Below are 11,764 nucleotides of genomic sequence, written 5' to 3' on the forward strand. Positions count from 1 at the left end.
TCTCTCTTCAGTCCTCAGGGGACCTCCAGCCTCCCAAGCCCACCCCATGTTCACGAACTATCACCTACTCATGCCTTCTTCCTCCTCATTACCGTCACCCTTAACTTCTCCAAGGCTCTCTTCCTCCCTTGACTGACCTGCCAAAGCCCCAATTCTGGCCTAATCTGCCCTTTCCTACTTTTACCCCAAAAGCTGGCAGCAGGTGGACAGGAGGAGCAAACCATGCTGTTCCAGGGAACAGTTCTGAATCCCTCCCACAGACCTAGTCGCCTGGCAACCTTCTGCTCTCTGGATTTTCCAGTGCCTGGCTGACTCCTCTTTCTAGGTCTCTAGGGCTTGGGTGAAGTATTGCTGTTTAGCTGGGCACAATGACACACACCTGTAATCCCAGTTGAAGCATGAGGATCACAAGATCAAGGCCAGCCTCAGAAGCTTAGGGAGACCCTGTCTCAAAATAAAAAAATAAAAAAGGCTTGGCTTTCCACTCTCTGATCATGATGTGAGTTGCTTCCCTCTGCCACACTCTTCCACCATAATGTTTAGCCTCACCTTGAACCCCAAGGAATGGAGCTGACCTTCTGTAGATTAAGACCTCCAGAACCTTCCTGGCAAACATGGAAAATTAATGCACATTTTTTGGGATGATATAAAATGTCAGAAACTCATTACGGAAGCAATGTAGTATCATTTATTACCAGAGAGACAACCCATGTTACAAAGTCCTCGGACAAAACCTAGGAAATCAACCGTTGGTACATTATTTGCAGTTGGAGGAATGGATTCGACAAAAGGACCAACAAGCATTGAAAAATATGATCTGAGGTGGGCATAGTGGCACATCTGTAAATCCAGCAGCCCAGGAGGCTGAGGCAGGAGGATCGTGGGTTCTAAGCCAGCCTCAGCAACTTAGCAAGGCCCGAAGTAACTCAGTGAGAATTTGTCTCTTAATAAAATAAATAAATAAATAAAAAGGCTGGGAATGTGGCTCAGTTTTTGAGCACACCTGAGTTCAAGCCCCAGTAGCAAAAAGAAAAAATAAAAATATGATCCACCTACAAATATGTGCAAATATGGACTCCCATGGCAAATATGAATGGGAGGAGGCTACAGCTCATGTTGCAGTGTTAAATGACAAACTGTACATGGTTGGAGGGAGAGAGGAACTGAAGAATTTTTTTTATTATTTGTTTATATTTTTAGTTTTCGGCGGACACAACATCTTTGTTTGTATGTGTGGTAAGGATCGAACCCGGGCCGCACGCATGCCAAGAGAGCGCGCTACCGCTTGAGCCACATCCCCAGCCCAGAACTGAAGAATTTGAATACTCTAGAATGCTACTCTTATGGCCCAGGCTATATGAGCAATGACCAAAAAGACTCCATTTTGCCCTGAGACTCCACATCATGTGAAAACCACTTCTCCCATGGGAAAGCTCCGCCTCTGGACCCATCAGCAGTTGCTTAGCATAGCATGTTTGGCCACACGAAATGGCAATTCTTCTGCAATGTAAAATTGTTCTCTTTTTGGTTCCTATTTTTCTTGGACAATGTATCCTGTCGGAGATTGATGTCTAGATGTTAGTGACCATTCTTTAACTTGTACTCAATTAGGGACGTTTTGACCCACTCTCCCTTCTGCCTATGATTTTAGATCTCATGAATTTTTTTTTCAAGCTAATGAATTTTGTTTATGATTTTGAATCATAGCAACAGCCACTTATGATTAATGTGGTTTGGGATTATAAAAGGTGTACTGAAACCCAGGAAGGGGTCAAAGGGTGTCGACTTGTAGCCTGCCCCTTGGTCCACCGGCTGATGGAAATGGACCGAATGCCAACTGGTGAATAAAGGTTCTGTTTCCAGTTTTAAGATCGACTCCTTGATTTATTGCAATCTCGCCACAACACTACAACCCCAAAACAAAACGTTGGAGAATGATGCCTCCAATGTCCACACGTAGACATGGCGTTAGTGTGGCCGTGTTGGAAGGTCCCATGTACGCAGTAGGTGGGCACGATCGCTGGAGCTATCTGAACACAGTAGAATGATGGGACCCCCAGGCTTGTCAGTGAAACTTCATTGCCACTATGTCCACCCCAAGAAGCACAGTAGGTGTGGCAGTACTAACTTCATACAGTTGGCGGTCGTGATGTAAGTCTCAAACCAAGAGAATGCTTTGATCCTCATATGAATAAATGGACACAGTGTTCACAAATGTCAAAAAGGAGAGGTGGCGTAGGAGCGACAACCTGGAATGGACGGCTGTATGCTATTGGAGGACACTATGCCCCTGCATCTAACTTGACTTCCAGACTCTCCAACTGTGTGGACAGATATGATCCCAACACAGACTTGCAGACTATGGTGGCAGCTGTGAGCACAGCAGAGATGCAGTGGGGGTGTGTTTACTGGGCCATAAATTATATGCCAGTGGGGGGATACGAACAACAGACCTACCTTAACACCGTGGAGGCTTATGGTCCCCAGACAAATGAGTGGGCCCACGTTGCTCCACTGTGCCTAGGAAGAGCTGGAGCTTGTGTTGTGACAGTAAAATTATAATTTGGTGCTTTGTTTTCTAAATGACAATATCCTCTTCCTTTATTAATTTGCTACATTATACTATCAACTATATTATACTATGATACTGTTAGTAAATGTGCAATATCATATTCCTGAGTACAGAGTGCCTCATTTCAAGGTGATGATGTTAAAAAAGGAGAGAGCAAGAAGTGGATGGACCAGGATTAAATACTTTCATTTCCTAGATCAAAACTACAACAGGTGAACATATGTCCTGATATGAAATATGAGGACAAGGTAACTACTCCAAAACAATCCAGAGTTAACCGGAAATTTCATTTATTCATGATTAAGAACATATTACTTACATTATTCAGATTGATTTTATTACAGTGCAAACATCATAAAAACTTCTAAAATGTTATTTTGTAAGTTCATCATACATGGATTGCAGTAATTTTTTTTGAGGGGGGAGGGTACCAGGGATTGAACTCAGGGGCACTGAACCACCGGTCCACATTCCCAGATCTATGTTATATTTTATTTAGACACAGGGTCTCACTGAGTAGCTTAGTGCCTCACCAAGGCTGAGGGTAGCTTTAAACTTGTGATCCTCCCATCTCAGCCTCCCATGCTGCTGGGATTAGAGGCATGCACCACTGTGCCCGGTTTTTACTTCTAATAATTTTTATTTAATCACAATCACTATTTTTTCCCAAAAAAATAGTTTATTAAAGATATGTACAGCTGGGTTGTAGTGCATGCCATTATGCCAACTATGTGGCTGAGGTTGAAGGATCAAGTACAAAAGGAGTGGATGACCTGTCAGGATCATATCTCAAAAAATAAACACAGCTGGGTACAGTGGTGCACATCTGTAATCTAGCAGCTCAGGAGGCTGATGCAGGAGGATCGAAAGTTTGATGCCAACTAAGCAAGACCTTAAGCAACTTAGCAAGACCCTGTCTCTGAATCAAAAGGGCGGGGTATGTGGCTCAACGGTTAAGCTACCCTGGGTTCAATCCCCAGAACCAAAAAAAAAAAAAAATTAGCTTATTCCAGGCTGGGCATGGTGGCTCAAGCCTGTGATCCCCAGAGACTCAGGAACTACTGAGGGAAGACTGCAGCAATTCCAGGCCAGCCTGGACAATTTAGCCAGACTCACCTCTAAAGCACTGGGGATGTGGCTCAGTGGTTAGTGCCCTGAGTTCGATCCCAGGAACCAAAGCAAAAAGTGTTAGCTTCCTATGGAGACATGGAGTCTTCTTCTTGTAGGGCTGGACAGCAGCACAGAAGTGGAGGAAATCCAGAAGTGCTGCAGGTCAAAGGCACACAGGCTGCTAGGATACCTCCTCAAACAGTGCACGATCACTGCTTCTGACATACTAAAGACTATACCATTTAGTTTTCTCAGCTACACTCTATATGCTTTGATTGTAGATTCTACCTCTAAAATTGGCTTAGTCCAATAAATTAAAAGAAAACCATAAAGCATTAACACAATAATGACCCAATAAAATGATGTGGTCCTTGATCTATTTAAATCTTCATTCCATTACATTTAGATTCATCAAGAATTACATGTAGGGGCTGAGGATATAGCTCAGTTGGTAGAACGCTTGCCTCACATTCACAAAGCTCTGGGTTCAATCCACAGCACCACCACCAGAAAAAAATAAAAAAGAATTACATGTATGACATTCTTTAATTGAAATTTAAATATGACAGTTTACATTAAACATATGCAAACTTATGTAGAGAAAATAAATATCATATGCCCCATAAAGTTTTCACTAATATACTTAATTACATGGATTTGTTTTGATTTCTATTACAATAAATGGTTTGATTTGTCTTTTGATATTGGCAAAATTGGATGTTCTTTTGTTCTCAAGTCTCCTGATTTTTCTCTTAGTTTTATCACAGTTAGTAATTCATCATGAGACTTTGTAATCAACCAGTTTGGAGGGAACAGGCTCGTTTAATGTTTAAAAAATAAGTTTAAAGCGTTTGTTACTCAAGCTTTTGTGCATTTCTAAACTCTAACTACATATGTGAAGGTTAATACTCTCCCTGAATTGTTTATTCTTTGCAAAAATGCATGGGGCAGTAACATTTTGTGATATTTTCTATGAGGTGTAAGTCATTAATAAATCCATATAAAATGAATCTAAACTAAATTCCCATCTTTCAAAATTTAAAAAAGAAAAAAAAAAGGGCTGGGGGGGCTGGGGATGTGGCTCAAGCGGTAATGTGCTCACCTGGCATGCGCAGGGTGCTGGGTTCGATCCTCAGCACTACATAAAAAATAAAATAAAGATGTTGAGTCCACCAAAAACTGAAATATAAATATTTTTTTAAAAAATTTTAAAAAGGGCTGGGGTTGTGGCTCCATGGTAAAAGATTCCTGCATTCAATCCCCAATACAGAAAAACAATTTTTTAAGTACTGCTGTTTACAAGCGAACCTCAAATACACCTTTCTCTCTCCTTCTCCCCACCCTTCATCTTACTTGTACCTTGGTGACAAAGTTTATCTCTGTGGCTCCCAAAACTGAATCCTCAGGCTTGACCCTCTCCCAGGCTCCAGACTTCCACTTCGTATCCTTGGCATCCTTCCCAAACATCCAACAGGCATCTCAAACTCGCCCAACCTCAGCCCTGGCCAAAAACAGACTTCTTGGTGATTCCTCCCAGCCTCTTCCTCCTCCAGTCTTCTCACGCTCATCAGGGCACCACCATTCACCCAGAGGCTTAAATTTAAAAAAAAAAAAAAAATCTAATGAGTCCCTTCTTTCTCTCACCCCCCACATCCAGTGCTTTATCAAATCCCATTGATTCTGCCTCTCAAACACTTTTTATTTTCATTCTGGTACTGGGGATGAAACCCAGGAGTACTTTACCACTGAGCTACATCTCTAGTGCTTTTTATATATGTAGGTATGTATGTATATACTTTGAGACAGGGCCTCACTAAATTGTCCAGGTTGGCCTGAAATTTGTGATCCTCCTGCCTCAAACTCCCCAACCACTAGGATGACAAGTGTGCACCACCACATCCACCTAAAACACATCCTGAATTCTTTTCTCTCCTTCTCCATCAGTGCCCGCCTAGTTCAGGCCACCAGCACCCTCACCTGGACCACTGCCATGGGATGTCAATTGGCCCCTCTGCTTCCCCCATTTCCCATCAGTCAACTAGTGCAGCAACAGCCAGAAAAATCCCTGTGAAATGAACATCAGATGAAGTCACCTCCCTTAATACACAAGGGGGGGCGGTGCTTTTCAAAGATTTTCCACCATGCACAGAGTAAAATCAAACCTTTCCCCTGGCTTTAGGGCCTAGTGATTGACCCCGCCACTCGGGGCCCTACATCTCTTAGCCTCCCCCAGCCCACGCCATTTACTCTGTACCCACCATCTCTGTCCCCACCATACTGCCTTCTCTGTTTCTCAAACACAAAAGCTCTTCCCTATTTCAGAAACTTAATCAACCCCTGCCCAGAAGGATGTTCCTCCAGGACTTTGCATAACCAGCCACTTCTTCTTTTCAGGTATCTTAAATGCCACCTCCTCCAAGATGCCCTATCTGGCCACCCAATTTGCAGTAGCTATCTAGTGACACTTTGTCCTAGCTCCACATTACTGTCTGATATTTTCTCAGATTTGCTAGTCTGTTTCTTCTCCCCACTCGCCTGTCTTGGCTTCTTGTGTCACCAGTACCATGGCACTTGGGCTGTGCTCATTCACATTTTAACAAATAAGAAAGGAGGGGTCAGGAACAGCGGCACACACCTGCATTCCCAGGGACTGGAGAGGCAGAGGAGGAAGGATCCCAAATTCAAGGCCAGACTCAGCAATTTGGTGAGATTCTGTCTCTAAAAAATAGGGTTGGGACCCAGGTACGGTGGCAGATGCCTGTAATCTCAGCAGTTTGGGAGGCTGAGGCAAGAGGATTGAGAGTTCAAAGCCTGGGGCTGGGGATGTGGCTCAAGCGGTAGCGTGCTTGCCTGGCATGCGTGCGGCCCAGGTTCGATCCTTGGCACCACATACAAACAAAGATGTTGTGTCCGCTGAAAACTAAAAAATAAATAAATAAATATTAAAAAATTCTCTCTCTCTCTCTCTCTCTCTCTCTCTCTCTCTCATCTCTATCTCTTAAAAAAAAAAAAAAAAAGAGAGAGAGAGAGAGAGTTCAAAGCCAGTCTCAGCAAAAGTGAGGCGCTAAGCAACTCAGTGAGACCCTATCTCTGAATAAAATACAAAATGGGGCTGGGGATGTGGCTCAGTGGTCGGGTGCCCCTGAGTTCAATCACCAGTACCTAAAAAAAAAAAAAAAAAAAAAATATATATATATATATATATATATATATATATATATATATATATATATATATATATCTCAGGGGTTGTAGCTTAGAGGTAGAGCTGCTTGCCTAGCATGTGTGAGGCCCTAGGTTCAATTCTTAGCACCTCATGTAAATAAATAATAAAGGTCTATAGACAACTAAAAAAAATGTTCTAAAAAATTAAAAAAATAGGGCTGGGATTGTGTCTCAGTGGCAGAGCGCTTGCCTCGCCTGTGTGAGGCACTGGGTTCAATCCTCAGCACTACATAAAAATAAATAAATAAATAAATAAAGGTATTGTGTCCATCTACAACTAAAAAAAAATATTTAAAAAAAAAATAAAAGGGCTGGGGATGTGGCTCAAGTGGTAGAGTGCTTGCCTAGCATGCGTGAGGCACTGGGTTCGATTCTCAGAACCTCATAAAAATAAAATAAAGATACTGTGTCCACCTAAAACTAAAAAATAAATGTTTTTAAAAAATTAAAAATAGGGCTGGGGTTGTAGCTCAGCAGTGGAGCACTCGCCTAGCACGTGTGAGGCACTGTGTTCGATCCCCAGCACCGCATTAAAAAAATAAATATGATAAAGGTATTGTGTCCACCTACAACTAAAAAAAAAAAAAAATTTTTAATTTTAAATGGGCTGGTGATAAAAAAAAATTAAAAATATAAGTAAATAAAAAGAGCTGGGGATGTAGCTCATTGTTCGTGAACCCCTAGGTATATTGTGTCCAACAACAACTAAAAAATAAATGTTTAAAAAAATAATGAATGAAAAAAAGGAATAAGTTGTGGTGTGATTGCGCAGAGCTTTGCTGCTGTTTGAGCCCTCTGGATGAAGGACTGAAAGACTGAAAGACAGGTTCTGAGGATCTGCCTGAGGCAAGTCAGTACTATGATGACCAGTGACCACCAGGTGTCGCCAAAGACTAAGGAGAGAACTTCAGTAAGCCATCCTTCCTGGGCAGATCCTTCTGGCTTCCTGGAAAACTCAAAAAATTGAAATAAACATGAAGCCTTGGGGGGCAATCCTGAAGTGATGGGTCACCAATTATCCAGTTATCCAGAGCCAGAGCTTGGACCCTAGGCTGTTGCTGGACCTGGGTTCTCATCTACCCACTAGATGCACTCTCATTACCCAGGTTCCTCTACCTCAGACTCCTCCACCCCTTGGTGGGAGGAAGGAGAATGGGAAAGAGGAAGAGGTGCCACTTTCCTCCCTCTTCTGCTCTCAGTGACCATTTCCCTGGGGCAGGGGTATGTCTGTCCCTTGGTGTGCGCCTGGTGCCCTCGCATCCAACGAAACCGGCTTGTAACAGGGAGGCAGCTATGCTGGTGATGAGGTGGTAACAACCATATTCCACCGAATTCATCTTCTGAGGTTGGGAGCTCCCGGAAGAGGAGAGGAAATGTATTTCCCTAAACAAACATAAAACCATTATTAGCTCAGGGTCCAACAAGAATCCACCGACCAGGCTACCAGCAGGTCAGAGTTTGCAGAACCTTAGTTTAGAGGAAGGAAAACCTCATGATGAACCACTTGGAGACTCAGGTATTATTTCAGAGAGTAGCTACAAGGAAGAGCCTTGACTTACCAGGGTCATCTCTTTTCTTCCTTCATGGAAAACATATACTCTTGCATTTGCATGCAGGTACATACATGTGCTGTGGTCAACAGGCTCCTGTGCCTCAATGTAAGGAAGAAATCTCTGATTCTGAGAGCCTGGGACCCCATATCTTTAGTAGGAATGGATTTTACTGCAATAAGAATGAATTTTACACTTCAGGTAGGGCAGAGACCTGAAGGTAGGATAAAGAGATACAGCCTGGCAATGTTAAGGAAAATGAGACTGAAGGAGTGTGCCAAGTGGATTTCTGGAGACAACTGACCTAGAGACTTTGGGGCTGTTTTTGAGGTTGAACCAGAGCCTGGACTTGTAAGTGGTGATATTTTTTTTTTTAAATATGTGATGCTTTAATAAAATGACCCATATGCTAATTATATCCACAGTTGTGTCCTGAGCTATTCATTATAGAGGACTTCTCTCTGATTCAGCTCTTCTGAACCCCTTCTCTACTTCTGTCCCCACATGCACAGAAACTTTGTCTTTACATGTGATCTAAGACAAACCTAGACTCCTAGGCCCTGTGAAGGTTTATGGATACAACCAAATCCTCAGGTGAGCAGGAATCATGGGCAAGGAAGCAAATGAGAGGAAGACAGAGGACAAGGGGCAGTGGTCTGCAGGAGTCAGGCATGGATAGTTGGGCACAGAGCCCAAGAGGCAGAGTGATTCAGGAAGGGGACACTCAAAACCAATGGAAGGGGCTAGCACCCCTTTACCTGCCAGCACTGTTGGCCTTCACCACAGAGACTCAAAGGAGGCCGCAGCATGGTCTGGCCCAAGTAGATGGATGCCAGTCTACATCAGCCCAGTGCCCCCAAGCATCAGCTGGGGATGACGGTCACACCTGTAATTATCAATCAAAGAGCATGGCAATTTTTGCTGGGCATGGTGGTGCACACCTGTAATCCCAGCAACTTGGGAGGCTGAGGCGGAAGGATCACAAGTGTCAGGTTAGCCTCAGCAACTTACCATGGCCCTGTCTTAAAAAAGAAAATGTTGGGGATGTGGTTCAGTGGTCGAGTGCCCCCCCCCCCAGGGTTCAATCTCCAATATCCCCACAGACACAAAGAATGACATTTTCTTGACTTCAAGTGACTTTGCTGGTGGGCATGGGAAGGGGCCTTGATTCTTTCTGGCCGAGGAGACAGCGAATTCTCAGAAAGGTAATGGGCCATTGCAATTCCTGAGATCCCCAAGTGTAGCCCAGTCTCTCCACCCACTTTGTCCCCAGGACTCCCTTTAGCTTCCCTCTCTTCTCTCTCCCCCAGTCTCCTGGCCATCTCAGTACATCCACTGTTGATTTGGTCAAAGTTCTCCCAGAGGAACTTTTTGCAATTAGGTATATACGTGTGCCTGTGGTACATGAACACCCCTGTGCATGGAAAAATGGTGTGGATAGACCACTGTGTGAGCCTGTGTGTATGGTCTGGAAACTACCGAGATACTGCTTTGGGGACTGTTTTAGAGGCTGAACCAGAGCATAGACTGGTAAGTGATGATTTTTAAAACATGATGCTTTAATAAAAGGATCCATATGCTAATTGTGTCCACAGTTCTGTCCAGAGCTATTAATTATAAAGGGCTTCTCTGACTCAGCTCTTCTGAACTAGATAAAAGAGTAGCATCTGTGAGCTCCGCTTTCCTAACCCTCCAAGGCCAGACTTAGCTGCCCTGGGTTCCCCTGTGTTGATAGCTGATTGGAGCAGCAGAGCCCTCCCTGCCCCACCAGGAAAACAAGAGGCCTGCCGTGCTTCTTAGAGAAAGCAAGGAGGAACAGCCATGAGCAGCGCCCCCTTGTGCTCATTCTACAGAATACTTGACTTGGGGATGAATGACACTGGCCCCCAGGAGTGTGGCTAGGATTTTTTTTTTTTTTTTTTTGTGGTGCTGGAAATTGAACACAGGGCTTTAAGTATGCAAGGCAAGCCCTCTACCAACTGAGCTATATCTCCAGTTCCAAGGCTGTGTGTGATTGTTTTTTTTTTTCCCTAGCTTTTCATTGTGACAATTTTCAAACATTAAAAAGTTGAAAATCAATACAAGAATCACCTGTAAATCCCAGAGACTCAGGAGGCTGAGGCAACAAGATCACAAGTTTGTTCGAGGCAACCTGGGTGACACATAGTGAGACTCTGTCTCAAAATAAAATAGAAATAACTGGGCATTCAGCTTCAGTGGTAAAACATCACTCAGTTTAATCCCCAAAACCACCAAAAAGGAAAAAAAAAAAAAATTACCTGTTTACCCCCACCATCTAGATTCAATAACTGTTAACAAGTTACCATATTTGCTCTCTCTAATGTGTGTATGGACATGCCTTCTCCTCTTCTGTCTTACCAAATTTTCCTCTGCCTCACTCTTATAAGGACACTTGTGGTTGCATTTAGAGCCACCTGGATAATCCTGAATAATCTCTCTATCTCCAGATTCTTAATTTAATGGCATTTGCAACCACCCTTTTGCCTTATAGAATAACATTTGCAGATTTTAGAGATTATGGTAAACATAACCACCCCTCAGATCAAGATAAAATAGATCCCCAACTTCCCCAAAAGTCTCCCATATCCCAAGTAACTGCACCATAAATTAAATTTGCCTTTTTTTTTTCCTTTTAATTTTGGTGGTTTTTTTTTCCCCTCTTTCTGAATATCACACAATATGGCATATGGGATATGTCTACATAAAACACACACACACAATATATATATATATATATATATATATATATATATATATATATATATATATATATTTCTCTCAACATAATATCTGTTCTATGTATCAGTAGGTATCATGTTATTGTAGGGATCGATAGTTTTCTTTCTCTATTTCTCTCTTTTTTATTTCTGAGTAATACTTCAAGATGTGAATGGTGTTTAGCCCAGCACAGTGACACATGCCTACAATTCTAGCAACTCAGGAGACTGAAGCAGGAGGATCCCAAGTTTGAGGCCAGCCTCAGCAACATAGCCAGGCCCTGTATCAAAATTTAAAAAATAAAATAAAAATGGCTAAGGATGTAGCTCAGTGGCAAAGCATCCCTGAGTTCAATCTTCAGTACCAAAAAATAAAAATTAAATTAAAAAATAAAAGAAAGAACGAGGCACAGTGGCACACACCTGTAATTCCAGAGATTTGGGAGGTTGAGGCAAGAGGATTGCAAGTTCAAAGCCAGCCTCAGCAATTTAACAAGGCCTGAAGCAAATTCATGAGATCCTGTCTCATATTTAAAAATAAAAAGGGCTAGGGATGTAGCAGAGTATTT

General features: G+C 42.8%; 1 pseudogene; it reads left to right on the top strand.

The window, feature by feature from the left end:
* The first annotated feature begins 494 nt into the window (after window positions 1-494).
* Window positions 495-2,562, top strand: LOC143410522 (kelch-like protein 5; annotated as a pseudogene).
* Window positions 2,563-11,764: the final 9,202 nt, after the last annotated feature.

Source organism: Callospermophilus lateralis, chromosome 11 (assembly GCF_048772815.1).
Source record: "Callospermophilus lateralis isolate mCalLat2 chromosome 11, mCalLat2.hap1, whole genome shotgun sequence".
NCBI classification, from domain to species: domain Eukaryota; kingdom Metazoa; phylum Chordata; class Mammalia; order Rodentia; family Sciuridae; genus Callospermophilus; species Callospermophilus lateralis.